Source organism: Centruroides sculpturatus, unplaced genomic scaffold (assembly GCF_000671375.1).
Source record: "Centruroides sculpturatus isolate CEXI.00-Female unplaced genomic scaffold, Cexi_2.0 scaffold126, whole genome shotgun sequence".
NCBI classification, from domain to species: Eukaryota; Metazoa; Arthropoda; class Arachnida; order Scorpiones; family Buthidae; genus Centruroides; species Centruroides sculpturatus.
The window spans coordinates 636,789-652,194 of record NW_019384298.1 but is presented as its reverse complement, the minus strand read 5'-3'; the positions used below and the strand labels follow the sequence as shown (position 1 = coordinate 652,194).

At 24.8% G+C, this 15,406-nt stretch overlaps 1 protein-coding gene across 1 annotated transcript in view; it reads right to left on the bottom strand.

The window, feature by feature from the left end:
- Window positions 1–205: 205 nt before the first annotated feature.
- The window catches only part of LOC111630396 (anaphase-promoting complex subunit 13-like), a 45,100-nt gene continuing 29,899 nt past the window's right edge, over window positions 206–15,406 (bottom strand). Inside the window, exon 3 of the mRNA XM_023374596.1 lies at window positions 206–533. The gene's annotated coding sequence lies outside the window, so the exon portion shown is untranslated. The remainder of the gene's footprint in view (window positions 534–15,406) is intronic.

The following is a 15,406-nucleotide window of genomic DNA, read 5'->3' as shown; positions in this document are numbered from 1 at the left end:
TAAATCTTTTAAATTGCATAACAAATACTTTTATTATAATGTTACTTAAGCTGAATTTAGAAAAAATATAATCTAAAATGAAAATATTTTACTTCAATTTATAAAAATTTTCTGCTAAAATGTTACAGATTTTTTATATAAAATGCTAAAAATAAATTATTTATCAGTGAAAAGGGTCTAATAATATTTATAAACAAATGATTATTATTTTCATCATCATAGGAGCACTTATCATAACCAAACCAAGTTAAATTACATTTAATATGGTAATTTAGAAGCGAAAATCATATCAAGAATAAATTTGGTTATGGATTAATATATATATAACTTTTCTTATTGTTCCTTACTCTTTATGAAGAATACTGGTTCTATCATAAATCACATATTATTTGACTTGACTTGACTTCAATTATTCTGGTGATAACTAATGGTCTTGCTGTGACATGGTCAATACTATATTCTGGTTACCTTGATTCATCCACTGGATACTTCGAATACCCATTACGAATTAGGCTGAATGATCTTCATAGTTACTGTAGAGAAGAGGAAAAAAATTAAAATAACATGGATCCAGTTGCGTTCTCAATAGTAAATAAATTCTAATGCTCTTCATAAAACAAAATAGTAATATTGTAAACATCAAGATTGTAACTAAAAATTAACATTAAAACCATAATTATTTCATGAAATGTGAAACTTGATATCTTATTATAATTACAAATAAAAAAAAATTAATTTTTTAATTCTTTCTAAAATACATAAAAAGAGATTTGCGACATAAAACACGTTCAGGTATTATATACAAGGATTGATTCGTGGGATTAACATACATTTAAACAGTCTTGTTCAAAACTAGGGATTATCTTCTAAATTACAATGATGTCATCATCGATTTAATTTAAGAGACAATCTCATAGATCTCGGATCGTACTGGGACTTAATAAGATCGCTAGACTAAGCGAATTAGATCCCTAGAGAATTAATAGATAGTTTCTAATCGCTACCTTAACTTTTCTACCCCTACACTTTCTCTGACATTAGACCTTATCGGCTTGTAAAACAAACAAACGATGTCATCTACCAGTTCTAACATAAGCATCAAAGATAAGATCAAGTCAGCTTCCTGTTCTGAAGCTATGTTTACATCAATATAAAGTAAATTGCTGGAAATAAATACGATTAAAAAGAGAAATTTAAGAATTTTCCTAATAATTAACTTCTTTAATGCATCTCCAGGCGAAATTTTAGAAAAGATATCCGCAATCATATGATTGAAAACGTTTTTTTTTTAAAATGTATATATGTTCATGAAATTACATTTATTATAAAAAAGAAACTTATAGAACCAGATCAAATAATACAGTTTATTTACTTAACTTCCTGATATAAAATTCATATATTAATTTAAAACTAATTAAACTATTTTTTTAACTGTTTCATTTCAAATTAACTTTATTCAAACATTAATTTATCTAATTATTAATTTTTAAATAATGCATAACGGTTAAAAGATTAAAATTAAATATTTAAAATTTATTAATGTTCTTATATAAAATGATAAAATAAATTCAACAATATTTAATTAAGCTGAAAAAACAAAATAGTTTAGAAATAAAAAAAATATACATCCATCATTTTTTAACTCTTTTTATTCAATAAAATTAATATAAAAATTCGATACTAGAGGAAATTACACTTGAATTTTTTTGAAAAATGATCCATAAATCTTTAACTTAAAGTAATAAAAGTATATTTATAACATTCTAATCGAATAACATCAATTAGGTTTTATAAATGGATTATTAATGATGTGAAGATTAATAAAATTTCAAAAATAAAAAGCGGTAAAAATAAAATATAAACTTACCTAACTTAAAATTTGTACGTAATAAAACACAATTTATTATATTATAAATCTATATTTACCTTTCACATTTATTTTATCAACTGATGTATCGTTGTTTTTAATATTTAGTTGTACTATTATTTCTTATTATTGAGGAGAGAAAAACTAAAATTAGAATGTTCAGATGCTGTATCAGATAAATAAAATACAATATATATATAAAAGAATGTTTTTTTTTTGAATAATCAATGAACTATAAAATATTACCTATAATATTCTAAGTTGGAACAACAGAGCTGTATCTCTCAATAACAAAATATGGTGTTCACTACCTGCTTTTCTTAGAACGTTCATTAGATGAAGAAAGATTTCAATGACAAATGGATGTTTTTGCATGGATTTATCTTATCGGTATAGGATAAATTTAAACAAAATGAATGTATTCTCAGACTACTAAAGAAAGAGAGTAAAGTTTTTTTTTCTTTCCTTTCTTTTTTTTGTAAGTGATCGATTCCGATCGTTCGAGTGAGCTTGCAGAAAAATTTAAATTTGTTGCAGATTAAATATAATAAGAGAGGTCATTACACTATTTTAAATAGATCTAACATTTTATTAAAACATTAATAAAAGTGAAATTAAATTTATGCATCAATTACCTTTTAAGCATAATTATAAAATATTTAATTCTTTTTATATTTATTTTTTCTAGTGATTTTATTAAGGTTTACAAGTATAAAAATTTTACTGTTAAACAAAAAAATAAATAATAGTTTTATTTTATTTATTTATTAATGTGTAGGTGCTACAGGCGATAAAATTTAAACGATAAGTATTGAATTAAATGTAATAAGATATTAATAAATCATTCTATTTTCCACTTTAGGCTATATAAATTAAATATATCTATCTGAGAAGATAGAATATTTTTGAACATATTAACAGGAATCAATCTCAAAGTTCTAATACTCTTATTCAAATAAGTTTCAATGTAAGTAGACTATTTGAATAGTATACTATTCAAATATTCATACCGAAAAGATACTGTTCAAATACTCATATAAAGAACGGAAATCATTGACTTAAGTAGGATATTCCGACATCTGACATTCCGACACTGGACAGTTCTATTGATTAAATATAAAAGAACAATTTTATCAAACAATAAAAGTACAATTCCATTGATTAATTAAATATACTCAATACTAGACACCGTATATCCGTTGGTGACGTCAGCAATGACGGGATAATTAAGTATCCCAGATACGGTTTCTAAGGTAACGATCGAGTAATCTGTAATCACACATTAATCTCGTTAGGAAAATGACCAGGATCTAAATCGTTCCTTTTGGTTAATAGTACAAGACAGTAGATGTCAGCACTTTTGAGATGTGATTTTTTCGATGACGTCATACACACATACAAACACAGCAAGACATCGTTAAAATTCAAAATCCAAGACGGAAAAGTTCGCTAAGCCGGAGTTATTTTTTTTTTAAGACGAAGAACGGAGATCATTGAAAAGTTGACAGGCCAAGCTGTTACATAAAACAGAGAACTCATCAATCATTTTAATCTCTTCTTTTCTGGACAACACAGTAGGAAAAGGACGACTTTTAAAAGAGGGCGACAGATTTTATTAACTGTGTATCTTCAACGATATACAGCTGAAGAAAGATTTATAGTTGTTTAAGTTATCTGCCCTCCAACATCTGTTGCTACACACGAAAGTTTCTCGAAATCTGTCTGAAGATGGGGATGAATATGTGATTCAGATTTCATTCAGCCGTATTACATCAATTTAGAACGTTTTATGTCATAAAAAAGTAATTAATTATTATTGTACAGAAAGAAAAATGGCAATAAAAATCTTTTGTCAATTACAGAAATCATGAGAATATACAACAGCAATAATTTTTATTATTAAATAAATTTCAAAAACTGCTTATAAATAAGTGATTTAATATTATAAATGAAAAATCCTTGTGTTAAATTCTTTATTCTCTTCGCCTAAAGACATAAGTGCAGAATTACAAAATCAAGAATAAAAAGTTTGATAACGATATAAAAATTCTTGAAATTCTTCTTGAATCATTACAAAATCGATAAAGAAATATCATATTAGAACGTCTTTGTACACTGAAGCAAGAATTTTATTTTGAGAGAAATCTGGTATCTTCGTGTATTTCCCTCTACGGCTTTTCTTTTATATATAATTTCAGATTTTTAATCATTAATAAAACAAAGAATTATAAAACTCAAGTTTGTATTTGAAAACAAATGATGTTCATCATGATACAGTAACTGTCAAAAACACTAAAACTGATAAGGTTTCTTCTGTCAATTCACCAAAACTACTTGTCAAGATCTTTTCAGATGTACAAGATATTCTTTTGTACTTGAACAGAAGGAGATGGCACTTCTGATGAAGGTTTATATAAAGCTGTAAAAGAATACTTCACAGTTTTGATGTCATTTCACATCATAGTTCTATGAGAACAAGCTCTTGAATTATTTGAAAACGGAAATTGTCTTCCGTGTAATGATTGTCATATTTATTGATTCAAGTGTTCGAAGACATTTTAACTTCTACTGATAGAAATGTCCAACAAACATATTCTACGAGGTTTTTTTTAGTAACATTGCTATTGATTTACCGTCAAATTCTCTTCTTCTTATTTCGTTTTTTTTCTGCAACGGAAATTTGAAATGTCACATCTTTCTTAGATAAGTATTTAGGCACTTTGAAATTGCTGTATTCGAAATCTTTGCTTATTTATATTCATTCTCTAAAGTATTTGACAAGTTTACAATAATTAAAATAAAAACACGTTCATTTAACGATTATTAATATCAATATATTATTAATAAGCGCGTTAATTTTTTTTACTTTGTAATTTTAATCTCATTTTAACATTCAAAAGTATCAAAACGTTATAAAACCCAAGGTATACTGAAGAAAAATGCTTTCGGAAAAATAATAAACGATAATAAATTCATTAAATATGGCATACTAATTTAGATTTCGAGTTAGAAAACATATAAATATCCTTAGTTTCATATTTAACTACAACTGAAAGCAATTTAATAATCTTCTTATTACACAACTTAGTTACATTAATGTAACTTGTTTGATGAATTTATGAATCGATGCAAAAATTAAGAAGCTAACTTTTAATTAATATATTACCTTTATGCATACAATATTTATAAATAGAATTATTATTGTTGTTGATATATTAAATAAAGATGCTCTGAATGCGTAGTGATCAGTTTAATTCTAAATTAGACTAATTGAGGATGAAATTGGATTTACTATATAAAGCAAGTTTATGGAAAAAAAATTCAATTTATTATATGAATACTCGGTTTGTATATATGATTTTATTGATTTTTCTTTTGTAGATATTATTTAATCAAAGAAACGTGAAAGCAGAAAAGAACAGATGGGAATCCATTAACTAAAGAGAAGTCGAGGAGAAGAAAATTAACTTGGTCGCTAAATCCGTCTTAGCTAGAGGAATTACCTAGTAGCATCGGTCGATGTGCATTTACAAAATCCTTCCCCTTATACCTTCCTCGCCAATCTAGATCGTTATTATGTCTTATTTCATAAATTACCTAAGTCAAATCGTATAATTAAAATTCTCAACAATTATATTCCTAATATTTGAACTTAAATAATATAAAAGTTAAATATTTTCTTTAACTTTTACGTGTTCATTTTAAAATCGATGAGAGAATTAATTTCAGTTTTTTATTATAATAATACAATGAAATTGTTATTTTTTAGTACTTGAAAAGAAGAAATAAGTGGCAAAAGTTACTTTTGATTTATTAAAAATAAAAGAAATTCTACATTTGTCAGAATCTATACATTTTCGAATGAAACTTTTCACATTTCTTACTTAAAGGTTCTTTTTTGGGTTTTAAATAATAATATCCTTACACACGAATTGCTTTTTTATTTTTTTCTATTCCTTCCTTTTCCTTTCTGTTATTGTCATTCGTTCTTTTACGGCAATTTCCACTTTACTTTCCAGACGACTCATTGCATTTACTACATGTTTGCAATAAAACCAACCAATAATATCCGTATGAAGACGTAAAACATTTCTATCTCTGATATTCTTTTTCAATATTTGCAGTTGGTTTCATATTTAATCGGAAAGAATCGAAAACAATTCAATAATTTCGACATTTTCAATAAAACGAATGCTACTTTAAGTTATTTGTCATTCAGAAATGTCGTAAAGAATTATCCGAAAAGTATTCAATATAGAATACTTTTTTAATACGACAAAAGCAGCAGTTGACTTAGCAATAGAGTATTTCTCTCTCCCGCAACCAATTTCAACTTAAATAAACATCTTATATAATGTATACATTATTAAATATCTTTATTAGTATGAATTTTTATTTAGTGTCTCGACTTAATTTATTAAAAATATACATAGAAAAAGCAAATTTTACTTCTTGCAAACTTGACATTTTATTTCTCCGGGTGGCATGATACATACTGTACTGAGTGCATAGTTATCTCTAACCGGGCGTAAATTCAGAAACAGGACATAACAATGGCGAGACACTTTAAAAGTACAGTACTAAATAGTCGGCTTTGTTGAGTATTTTAAATTAGTCATCACTATGAACCACGTTGATGAAGCATCTCCCTGGCAACATTAAGTGCACTGGATGAACAAACATAATGGATAGGACAGAGAAAAGAACACTAATGACACTGAGTGGTATAATGAAGTCTTCAATGAACAAGATTCTTAAAGTGGCTATCGAAAATAGACAATGTTTGCGCATATATTGCTTCTATTCATTTCTTCTCATTTACAGATCTCTCTTTTGCGGCAAGTAAGATCAAATTTGGATCAGCATTCTCACAGACGTGTCAGTAAATAGAATTTCCCGCCTAATGGACCGACCAGTAGCAGTAGGTGTGAGACCCTGCAGCTAACACCGTACATCCATTCACATCACGATGTCGAATCACGCAGTATCGATCCTGCTATAATAAACTGTCGTGTAAACATTCTAACCACACACACAGCACCTTTCGCTTAATAGGGCTGTCTCCTAGTAATGTGCTTTCTCTGCTTTATTTTTTGTTTACGAGAAATGTTGCTACGGTTACTGTTGTCTCTTCAACTTCACTAATTCGTTCTTTTCCCTGAAGATATTATATTTTGGCAATTTTCTAAATGGGTTAAAACTACCACAAAACCTTTTATTTCCATCACAGTGCAGTTAGAGGTTATCAATAAGAGATTTTCTTTAATTCCAAATCAATGGCAAACTCGTAACACAAATTTAATAAATATTAGTCATTTGATACGATGTCTAAAGTATGTAATTGTCGGCAATAAACAGGAAAAACCTTATCCTTATACCTTTATAGTAATTCTTTTATTTAAACGAATAATCTTACACGTTTACAATTTATAATTTCTTGTTTATTATTATAAAAAAGAACCTAAACACTTAAATTTTATTTTCCAATATAAATTATTTAAATAATTACAGAAATAAATGTAATAACTCTAATTTTAACCATTTAAATTAGGCTTATAATAAATTAAAAATGTAATCTATATTATAACAGTGATAACAAGATTAATTATAATTTTTAATGTGCTAATTTTGCTTTAAAATTTTATTTTATTACGAACATATCTTGTTTATTTTATATTAGAAATTGTTAAAAAAAAAAACTTGTTTTCGGTAGTAAAACCTCGAATTGTTGTATGTTAAAGTAACAGATAATAAAATAAAAGAGGTGAAAAATAGAAAATAATAACCGAAAAAGTTAAACTATTATCGCTTGGCTATCTACAGTGAGTAGAGAATCGAAAGTGAAGCGATTATTCTAGCACTACGGAAAGAAAAAGTGGGGAAAAAAAGGTCGCGTAATTTAATGGTCAGAGACAATCCGAGTGAATTGCCTATCCATCGGAGCTGACTGTATTCTAGTCTTGACGAAAAGCTATAAAATGGATACAATTCTGATTACCCTGGGGCTGTGTGAACATTTCTAGTGAAAGTCCTGATAAACGATAATGGAACTTCACGCCTTATTTGGCACGACTTTAAAGTTGGAAAAACTGGAAGTTTGGACAAACTAACTAACACATTGATAAAATAGTCTATATGTTGCCCTCCAGGAAATTACATCTGAAAACAAAATACTTTCTAATTGTAACAATTTCTAAGCTTACTGGCACTTTTCTCTTTTTTGTTAACTTTTTCTTTGTGCAAAGAGTTTAAATGAGAAGAATTTGAATATATTACTTGAGATTAATTCGTGATTTTGTATGCAATTGACTTTTAAGACATTTCTTCCAATACATCAATTATTTTCCTCAAACTTCATGAATTTTTTTTTGTTTCTTTATTATTATACTTTTCACATTATACATTACGTTTTACAGTAAAATACCTCAGATTTAAAATTTAATTCAACTCTGATATACTTTACACTTTTAAATATAATATTTAAGAAATAGATTATCAATAGAGTATTTTCTTGTTAAAAGAAATAATCCCACAATCATTCTCAATTGTTTAGATTATCATCATCTGCAAAACTACCTTCTTTAAACTACTGATCTGAATAAATCCAAGAATACGCAATTCTTATCCCAATAGAGGCATAAATAATGCATATTCTTGCCATCTCCGAATATTTGGTATGTCTATAAATATATGATAGGTGTTTAAATTAAGTTTCGCGCATTGTTTCTATCCATTTAGGCAATTTGCAATTCATTTATGCATCATTTATTCTGTCAACCACCGATTAGACGCCTTCTGATTGCCAATCCTAAAATTCTTGTAACAATCAATTCCGCGAAATGTTTAACATTGTTTCTGTTAAATATTCTGAGTTTCTGTCAAACGCGATCGTTTCGTATTACTATACATTATATCTAAATATGCAATCCTTAAACGATAACTGAATTTATCTGAAATATCCAATAGCAATTTCCTTAAACTTATGAAAATGGCTAAAATGTTATCCACATGCGGTGCCTATGCATTGATTAATATTAATTAACGTGATACTTAGACTTTAATATTGTTAAATTTTATATAATAATAAATTAATATTAAATTATGATAATTTAGGTTTTATATTTCTGAATCTTAAATAAATTTATTTACGTGGAATCTATTTATATATATTAAATAGTAAAGGTTCTGTAAAGGTATACATTGATTTAGAAGAAATTCTGAATCAGTAAAAATGTCCAACGTTTTATTTTAGATTTTTTATTTATTAGATATAACTTGATATAATACATTTCAAAAATAAAATAAAATGAATCTTTCAAAAGATCATTTGAAAGTAATTATTTGTTTATTAATGAAAATCATGGCAAAATTTATCAAAATCAGTTCTCTTTTATTCATTTTCAATCCCAGAAAACACGCTACAACGGCACTAGCCATTCTTTTTAGATTACTTGTCCGACAATTTGTTATCAGTAATCATTTGTCAATAAAATTCTTTAAATACTCAACGTTAAATAATCAAATGCTTAACAGCGTATGGTTATAAAATTAAAATAACATTGAAAATTGCTAAGAATTCTTTATTTATAACTGACAAGAATACTGTTTTAAAGTTACAAATAGACTATTATTTAGGCTTTGAAGTATGATGAAAAAAATAGATCTATTCTAAAATACAAATGTTAATATTCTTCGAAATATTGATTTTAGTTCATATAAATTGACAAATATTTCTCAAATATAAATTAAGATATATACAATATTAAATTAAATAATTACAGTAAATTCTTAATATTTCAGATTTATGTTAATAATTTAATTTTTTTTAATATAAATGCAATATTCATAAATTCCATCAAACTGTAAATGCTAATTCTTTATATGCATACTATATATATATATATATACAATAAAATAGAATAATATATATAAAGAGATGACTCAAGAAAAATTCATATACATATATAAACAATTATGAGAAACCGAATAGAAACTTTTAAAAATACAGTTCAAAGAAGGAAAAACATACATCAACGATAGAATTTTGGGTATATCATGAATTTTTTCTTAGTTCATCTCTCTAAAAAGCTGCGAATAAAATAATCTAAAGAAAAATTCATTTCACTGTTTAAATTATAATCAAATATTTTTAAGATATAAATTTATAATAAGCCTAACTTAGACTATAGTGCAGCCAAAATATCAGTTTATAGATAATAAGTGAAGATTATTTTAAAGTAATAAATTACTCGTAAAATACTTTATAAAGTTTTTTATTAGAAGTTATATTAAAGTGTTTTTTTTTTTAAATTTTAAAACCGTTAACCGAGTTTTGGGCCGCTGGCAGTATGTATTTTTAATTTTTGTAAATAACTTATAATGGTAATTTATGAACGAATTATTATTTTTTTTATTATTTTAATATTTATTTTGTCTTCAATAAACATGATCTTATAAAAATAATTGATTTAAATTTACATAATTTTTAACTTTTATTTGTCAAAAGTGTAGATACAAGAAATTATGAAATTATGTTGTCTGGACACCAATACAATTGCTCATATTAAAATTTTAAATTATGTTAATTAATCAAATCTTTAGTTAAATATATGGACCCTCTTTTAATAACAGTTAATATTCCCCAATTCCAGTGATTTGATAAAGTTTATCGATTGTAGGAAAGAGAGAAGACCAATAAGAATGATTTAATCTGAAATCAATCAATAAAAAGGAAATGTATTTTTCCTTCATATTTATGAAACAAATCACTTAGAATCAATACCACAAATGATCAAACAAAAAAGAAAAATTGCATCTCCTACTAAATATTATATTGAAAAACAAAATAAACAACTTCTGTTTAAATTAATGAATTTTGGAATAATAAAAATTATAATAAACAATTTCTATAACATTTATTACTATATATTTTAAATACATTTTAACATAACTCTACACATTATATGGTAAATATTAACATAAATTGACAATATAGTCATAGAATCACGGAGAATACTTTTAATGTTTCCTTGTGAAAACAATTAGATAAAAAGGATTTAGAATTGTAAACAAGAATTAACTATAATTCGATCATTCATACGAAAAAGCATCCGAGAACAAGAAAGAAAATAGATGATACAGGCAATAATATTCGGAATGACGACGATGATTCGAAATAAAAGCTATAAGAAAACTCACGAAAACAAAAATAACGTTCCTTTCAAAGACTTTCTAGTTTATGGAACAGGTGTGTGCGACCATCCTAGTATTTTTAAAACGATAAAAGGAGGCTCAAGCACGGACAATACTGTGCTCGTTTACTTTATCCTAGGATAGTTCAGAGCACGCATTAAGAAAGAGCGTAGAATGCATCTTACAATCGTTTCCGAGGTAAAATCTTCTAAAATATTTAATTCCAAATATATATATATATATATAAGTTATTTGTATTTTATCACATATTAAAAAGATGAAAGTTACGAAATTAAGCATTTATTTCGTGTTTGAAATGTTAATAAAACGTTTAAACTTCAGTAAAATTTAAAGAAGTTAATTATTTAAAAAATTTTCAATCGTGAAACATCTATTTAAGCATTAATATGCTAAGTTCAAAGTTGTGATTTTTTTATTTTAATCCTCTTTTATAATGGTAGCAATCTGTAAGTAAGTGTCGTCCTCTAGTGAGTGAAATAGGAAATTTCAAAATCGTACATAAAAGTTTTTATAAATTCGTTTTAATGCGAGATTTGTTTGCATATAAATTTTTCTTTTGGATACAACTCATTAACTCGCAAAACTCGTGGAAAGTAAATGTCTGCTTTTAAAAGAAAAGCATCAATAAGCATTTTCCTTTCTCCTTTTTTTCCAAGATTTCATTTGTTCCAGACGAATTCGCGACCCAAAAACTTAACCCTGTTTGTTTTGCTTCAAAAAATTTTCTTTTGTTTGAATCAGTTATTTTATATAACTTATTTTCCTCTTGTCTAAATTTTTTAAAATAAATTACTATGTAAATTTTGTAAAATACAAATAAATTATATAGTTATTAGTGAATTTAATGTAATTGTATTATTAATAAAGTCCAATAGGGCCTAAAAATTTAATATTAATTTTAATAGATTGTGCTTAAAATTCGATTTCTTTGGGTCATTCATTTGCTTTTATCTTTTACACTCATTTAAAAATATATCATAAATATTTTAGCATCACAGATGCATATTATTTATTAAACTTCGAATTATTCGAATAGTTTTATTCAGTTTGGAATTAATATTCTATAAGAAATTGGATTTGTTAATGCCTTCGACTGCATTAACGCTTTTAAAATCATGTCATTTGACAGATGAAAAAAAAAACATTAATAAAAAAATAAAGAAAAAGCGTTTTCAGTTTTCGTGAATATCTTGAAAATTTCTTAAGAATGTGCTAGCAATTTTTTACGATATTTAGAAAATCAATTTTTAAGTTTTGATGCTTTGTTTTTTCTTAGTCATAATTATAAAAACAGCATTTCTAACAAGTTTTATGTTAAACTTTTCACGTATTCATTAAGGGATTGCATTAAAGAGTGTTTTTATTTTTATAATGAAATTATTTTTTAAAAGAAAAACAAAAAAACCTATGCAGAACTTTAATATAAAGACAAATAAGATAAAGTTACGATCGTATGCATCATTGTAAAAGAAAAACACTTTTCTAACGTAAAAAAAAAAGTTCTCTCCTTTGCAAAAATCCCTGATCTTGCAACTAAAATAAGCTATTTATCTTAATCCACTCAAATTTTTTCACAAAATAAATTCGAGTAAAACTTTACCTTCTGTTTGTTTTTCATATCATTCTCAATTTTTTGTACCTTCATTATTTTGGGTTTTGTCCTGTTAGAATTCATATCAAGATTCTTATCTTTATTGTCAACAATTCTTTTTAAAATTCATTTTCTTCCAGATGCGTTGTATTTTTTTTTATTCAATTTAAACATATTTAATCAACTTCTTTCTTCGTATCATCTTATTACTTAATTATAATTCTCAATTAAATAATATATTTTCATTATAATTAAAACATTTAAAGAACTTCCAATACAATTTAAAGTACATATGGCTTTTATAGTTAATTATATAGTTATTAGTGAATTTAATGTAATTGTATTATTAATAAAGTCCAATAGGGCCTAAAAATTTAATATTAATTTTAATAGATTGTGCTTAAAATTCGATTTCTTTGGGTCATTCATTTGCTTTTATCTTTTACACTCATTTAAAAATATATCATAAATATTTTAGCATCACAGATGCATATTATTTATTAAACTTCGAATTATTCGAATAGTTTTATTCAGTTTGGAATTAATATTCTATAAGAAATTGGATTTGTTAATGCCTTCGACTGCATTAACGCTTTTAAAATCATGTCATTTGACAGATGAAAAAAAAAACATTAATAAAAAAATAAAGAAAAAGCGTTTTCAGTTTTCGTGAATATCTTGAAAATTTCTTAAGAATGTGCTAGCAATTTTTTACGATATTTAGAAAATCAATTTTTAAGTTTTGATGCTTTGTTTTTTCTTAGTCATAATTATAAAAACAGCATTTCTAACAAGTTTTATGTTAAACTTTTCACGTATTCATTAAGGGATTGCATTAAAGAGTGTTTTTATTTTTATAATGAAATTATTTTTTAAAAGAAAAACAAAAAAACCTATGCAGAACTTTAATATAAAGACAAATAAGATAAAGTTACGATCGTATGCATCATTGTAAAAGAAAAACACTTTTCTAACGTAAAAAAAAAAGTTCTCTCCTTTGCAAAAATCCCTGATCTTGCAACTAAAATAAGCTATTTATCTTAATCCACTCAAATTTTTTCACAAAATAAATTCGAGTAAAACTTTACCTTCTGTTTGTTTTTCATATCATTCTCAATTTTTTGTACCTTCATTATTTTGGGTTTTGTCCTGTTAGAATTCATATCAAGATTCTTATCTTTATTGTCAACAATTCTTTTTAAAATTCATTTTCTTCCAGATGCGTTGTATTTTTTTTTATTCAATTTAAACATATTTAATCAACTTCTTTCTTCGTATCATCTTATTACTTAATTATAATTCTCAATTAAATAATATATTTTCATTATAATTAAAACATTTAAAGAACTTCCAATACAATTTAAAGTACATATGGCTTTTATAGTTAATTATATAGTTATTAATTTAGTAAAATAAACTTATAATAATTAATTATTTATTTATTTAAATATTAAAATAAATAATTTCAAATAAAGTATCAAAAAGTTATTTATTAATTTTTAATTAATCTGAAATATAAAATTTTCATAGTTATTTAAGGCTGTTTTATAATAAATCTTTCAGTAAAACTGTAAAATTGAGTCCTCCTTGTGTTTTAGCTGGTATATGGTTCATTTGATTAAAGTTGATTATGATAAAATTTTCAATTTAAAAAGTAATTTTTATATTAAAAATATATATAGAAATTATGTGCAACCTAAGTTAAAAACAATTTTTGATATATTATCTCCTATATCAAATTAGAATAAAATATATGCTCCTAGTAAAAGTCACACTTTATTCAGGCAAAGAGAAAAGTTGTTATATCCCTAGAGAGTTCTCATACTGTCAAGTCAATATTTTATATTTTATCATGTTAAATATTAATCTCTTTCAATCAGACAACCAAAACATTCAATTGTAAAATATTATACAGGTAGAGAATATAATATATAATATTCAAATAATTATTATTTTAATAAAAATGCCTTTTAGATTTGTTGTTAAATTTATAAATTTTATAATATAGAATTATTGAATTTAAAATTACTATTCAGTAAATTATCATCAATTAAATTCATCAAATAGAAAATCAAAACATTATATCACATAGAAGCAGAAATTTATTAGAAATTATAGAAACAGAAACCTAAATTACTTTCAATTTATAAAACTTATTTTATTTAAAAAATAAATAATTTATAAGTAGAAAATTTACAGTTAACAGATATAAATTATTATAAAATTTGTATAAGACACTTCAAGTTTGAATGAAAGCAATCTAATCTATCATTATTAAGAACTGATTTAAAATATATAATAAATCAATTGTGAATTAAAAAGAAAAGTTAGCTATTAATTTAAGAAAAAAAATTACATCATCAAATACATCTTAAAGTCTTCTATAAGAATTTTTGCATTTATTCATGGCAATAATTCTTCTGACAACGCAGCAATTCCTATGACTTAAAATAAATTATTCTATAGGAATAGCTACGTTGTCCGAATTCACTGTTACAAATTGGATTTTATAAATTAATTCGGCAAATTTCAAAGCCGATTTCCTGGTTTTTAAAAACCAATTAACCGTAGAAATTCCTTTACAGAATTAATTTATAAAATCCAGTTTGTAACAGAGAATTCGGTAAATGGAAATTTCGGTAAATTAGTTTATAAATTATTTGATTAATTCTTAAACTTTTATAAATTAAATAATAAAAATATTTTTAAATTTTCAAATTAAATTTATTGACAAT